Source organism: Solanum pennellii, chromosome 3 (genome assembly GCF_001406875.1).
Source record: "Solanum pennellii chromosome 3, SPENNV200".
NCBI lineage: Eukaryota > Viridiplantae > Streptophyta > Magnoliopsida > Solanales > Solanaceae > Solanum > Solanum pennellii.
Window position 1 is genome coordinate 57,768,658 of NC_028639.1, and position 5,001 is coordinate 57,773,658.

The window sequence follows — 5,001 nt, forward strand, 5'->3', positions numbered from 1 at the left end:
TTCCTCTCTCTCCCCCTCTCCCTCCATTGCGCGTAAACGAGACTGCGCAACGGGTCCCTGTACGAGCGAGAGCAGGGCTGCAGCAGGGCAAGTTGGATTTTCAGCTTTGCCAGGCACGTTTCGTCCTTGTAGCGCGAGATCATTCCACGTCTCGCCTCAAGGACGATTGGAGCGATCCTAGCCATTCCCCTCCCTTTTTCCATTTCCGCAAAGGGCGAAATTTTCAGAAAAAAGATGTTGCTCCATCAATGGAAAAGATTTCAAATTTTGAAATCAATGGTCCCGGATTCGTTCCCGCCCTCCCAATCTAAAAAAAACCTAATATTCCCCTATATAAACCCCTTCCGTCTTTAAGGAAGGGGTTGGAGATTTTTGTCAAAAAAATTTGAGCAGAGAAGAAGAAATTTGGCTTAGATTTTCTCACTGGTCTCTTCTACTGTTTTTCCTCTTCGTTAGAATTTTTGAAGTTAGAAATTTTGAGCAGTGGAAAAATCGAATAGTTTTCCTTTTCGAGAGAAATCTTTGGCTTATTCTTTTTGCTTCAGAAAGATAGAAAAGAAATAGGAGCGCAAAAAAGGGTAGCGAGCAAAACTTCGAAAGGGTTGGCTAACATTCTTGTTATTGGGAGGGCGTTCGAAACAGAGTTTCGCTTCCGTCTCGATAACGACCTCGCATTCTCGTTCTGGTGATACTGAGTTCGCGGTGGAGGTCGTCGTCTGTTGCTGTTCGTACTGTCCCTGTTCGCTGCCTTCGAAGAGGTAATCCTTCCTCTGCTCCCTTTTACTTCTTCGTTTTCTTTTTTTTTGCTTCAAGAATGGCTGCTCTTCTGTTTGCTTTGTGTTCTGGGGTGTTGCTGCTGGTCATTATCGTTTGTTTCGTTTTTGGTTCAAACCTGTTAAGCATGTGAACGTTACATACATGTTTTGTTCGCTATGACTGTAAGATGTTGTATGTGTTGGGTTTGGTTCGAGTTTAGGAGGTATCGCATAGTATGATTCTGCTCTATTGTGTTTGCTCGTCTGATGCTGTTCATTTGTCGGTTACGAGTTTGTCATAGCGTAAATCTTATCATATTAGTCGTGGTCCGTCCTGTTTCTGAAGTTTGATAATGTGGTGATGCTCACCACTTTGCTGCCTTTGTGTTAAATTTTTGGGGGTCATGTTATGTCGGGATATTCGAATGCGAGTATATATATGGTTAATTTCGTATACCTTAGCAAATTTTCCATGTCTTTAGTTTGTCATGTGAAGTCGTGCAGATTCTTAGCCTTAGGTATCGATTTCGTGCCCATGTTATTTATTTAGTTCTCCTTGACAGCATGTTAATCAATGGATTCAATATTCTGTTCGATGTATGTATCTTTCTCGACTTAGAGTAATGATTATGTGGTTTATTTATAGTTCAAATTCTGGTCACAAATCTTGAAGTACATCGTGTTGCTTGCTCGGATTTGGCCACGTCGTGTTAAGATCAAGCTTGTTCATAGCTTGTGCTTACCTCGTTTGTGTGGCAGTAATTTTGATGACCTTCTGTTTCTATCTTGGTGTCAAATGTATCGAGTTTATCTAAATATAGGTGTTCATCGAAGGGCGGTGTTCGATTTTGCATATCGGTAGTTTAGCAATTTATGTTGCAAGATGCAAGCTTTTGAGTAACAGTGGGTTCGAGATGGTTTCCTTAAGATGTCGTTCACCATTTGGTTGGCAGTTAGCTAATGTCTTTGTATATCATAGATTTAATGATTCACGTTTGTTTATTGTTAGTCTTAGTGTTAGGTTTGTTTAGATGACGAGTTTAAGTTGCTATTGTTTAGGTTTGGTCTGTTTACTAACTTTGGTTGATTTTAAAATTTGAGTTTCATTTGCCTTTCTTATAAAGTTCTTGTTTTTATTTTCTGTTTGTTTGCCTTTCATTCGAAATATATTGGATTTGCATTATCGCTCATATGCTAATTTATTTCTACTTTGTTGCACGGGAAACTTTCTCTCGAGTCCATTTTGGACTCCATTTTATCCTTGCGTCTTAGGAGAGCCATGAAGGCTCGGAAATGTTTGTCAAGTCAACCCATCGATGCAAATATGCGCGAGTCAAACGCCGTGAATATTGAAGAATTCGAAGAAATGGACTAGAAGACCTTTTCTTTATTATATTTTGTATTTTGTTTTTGTAATGGGCATAAGCCCTTGTCGCCTTTACTTTCTCGTATTATTTTTGTATGTTTAGATTAGGACAGGTGAATGGGTTAAAAACCCAAAAAAAAAAACAGGTGGGTCCAAAACTCGGTCAAGGCGAACAGAACCCGAGTTTGGACCCAAAATCTCTCTCTCTCTCTCTCCCTCTCTCTTTATTAGTTGCTCTTCGTGTTTGTTTGAATGTCGTTAGTCTAAGCTTAGAAGACTCCAAACCCCGCCGAGGCGTTTTTTCTATTTTTTTTAAACTTAAAACTAAGTCCTAACACGATAATATTTCAAATTCGTAAAGGTTGTTTAGATAAAACCTTAAGGAAGTTAAGCTTCGAAAAAGATTTGCAAAAATTGCAAAATAAACTATAAATGTTTCAAAATTTGTAAATTCGCCTAAAAGTAATATTCTAATAAGTTCAAAACAACAAAAGATTCGCAAAAGTTAAAATAAATAGTCAAATAAGTTAATCGCCGGAAAACCGTAAGTTAGCGGGGCGTCTTAGGTGCTTTTTTTTTCGAAACCTTCCTAAGACGCAAATAGGAATCCCGAACCCCTTAAAAGTGTTTCAAAACAATTTTTCTGTTTAAGTTGTTTAGAAACAAGTTTTCTTGATTTTTCTTAAAAAATTAAGTGGCGACTCCTAAAAGTCGAAAATACCCTAAAAATAAAACAAACTCTTTTCAAAAATAACTTTTCGATAAAACAGAAATAGCGACTCCGCTGGGGACGGAGGATTCTAACCCTAAGACTAACCCTATTTGACTACTTGTAATTAATTGTTTAGTTGTTTAAATACTTAGTTTTTTCTAGAAATTGCATTTCATGGCATAAATTCCGCCAAACGGCAAATAGTTGCATTAGGAAACGCAAGTTACGCGGCTTACCGCGACTTCTCTCAGAAATACCCCAAGAATTCATTTGGGAGTATCGATTAAATAGTCGGAATGCGGTCACCCGACGTTATTCGATAGCTCCACCCCGATGTTTGTCCGATTCGGGTAACCGTCTATTTGAAAACAATTCTAGAAAAGCCTAAGATAGAGCGAAACCAAAACCAAAATTAGGCATCAGCCTAGGACGACTTAATACCCAAGGCGTATTAAGTCCATTTTAGTAGAAAACCGCCAAAAATCGCGTCTAAGGTCTTCGACCTCACGACGCATCATATTATGTGACATTCGAAATGTATGTGTGAAAAACCAACTTGGGGGTAGGGGGAAAATCTAACAAGTTTTGTGTTTCAGATGGATCGCTTTCCGAAGTTCAACATGGTTGTCTCCGCGCCACCCCAACTAACAATGTGGCACAACGACTTAGACGGAGATCATAGGCGGACCCTCAACAAATACGTAGGGGCCTTAACCGAGCTAATCAACATGGACGGTTGGCCAGAGTTGATCGAGGTTCTTACAGGGTACTGGGACAGCCAGAGAATGGTTTTCCGTTTCGGAACGGCTGAAATTACCCCGACGATAGAAGAAATAAGGGATTGCATAGACACCGTGGCCACGGGCCTAGAAAGAAGAGCCCGAAAACAGGAGGACGTGTTTATCCCTAACAAACCTTCCGTTGAGAACATCTCGGATTGGTTAGGGCTAAGAAAGGATTTCACTCACTGGTGTCAAGACTCGCACATAATGTTCAGAGACCTCTACGTCAGATTCGGACACGCGAGTTTCTATGCCGCGTATAATCGGGAATTTAAAATTTCATACAGGGAATGGAACGAGCTCCGCCCGTTGGCGTTTGCCGTAGCCTTGTTGGGAACAATGGTCTTCCCGCACGGCCCGAGCCTGAGCATCAACACCAGAGTCATAACACTCGTCCATACGCTGTTCAAGGGTTACGAAAACTAAGGAACGACAAAGTACTACTCCGTAGCTCCAGTCATATTGTCGGACATATATCGCGCTTTGGGTAAGTGCAAGGAAGGACACCGGTATTTTCAGGGGTGTAATCTGCTCCTCCAATGGTGGATTCTCAGCCACTTGGCGAAGGGTGCTGGAACTCGAGAATTGCACACTCTCGACAACAAGAACACCCTCAAGGACCTAAACGACTTGCTATTCTGGGCAAACATGAACAATCGGAGAACGAGAGGAAGATGGGCCCAAATTTTCTCCGAGTTGAGAGAAGAGGACCTCCAATGGATGCTCGACCGCTTCATATCCAAGGAAGTTGTCGTAGAGGGTCGTAGATGCGCCGTGCTCCCTCTACCCGGCATTCGAGGAATTCGCCCTTACGCGCCATTCCGAGTCTTGCGACAGTTCGGAAGAAAGCAGACTGTGCCTAGAGAAGCGTATTATGGCGCTTATGTATATGACATTGGGGACGACATGGTGGACGACGCTACAGAGATGCTCAGAGAATGGAAGAACGCCAAGCGTATGGGTAAAGACACTATCGCTCCTGACCGATTCAACGCTGGATACAATGAAGGTTACAAAGCATGGTTGAAAGGAGATATACAAAATATCTCCTTTCAAATTCCTCGTAGCTTTCGCAGTGTGACAGACATGGAGGCCAAAGCAGTGGCCGAATTGCGAGAGTTAAAGGAGGAGGCTAATGAGGTCTATGCCAAATTTGTAGAGAATCAAGACGCACTCGAGAGGGCAACTCGAGAGATCGAGAGACTGAAGCAAGGGTATGACGAGTTCGACAACTGGATCCAGCAGAAAATTGAGAGAATGCGATACGAGAGTCTGGAAGACCAAGGGCGTCTGGGTGAGGGGTTTTTGTTGATGCTGAGGTACATGTTCCAACAGCACAAAATCCAGAAAGACGACGACGGAGCGGGACCATCTGGAGCAGCATAG

The 5,001-nt window shown here is 42.1% G+C and overlaps 1 pseudogene; it reads left to right on the top strand.

Moving 5' to 3' along the window:
* Window positions 1-3,429: 3,429 nt before the first annotated feature.
* On the top strand, window positions 3,430-5,001 carry LOC107013499 (annotated as a pseudogene).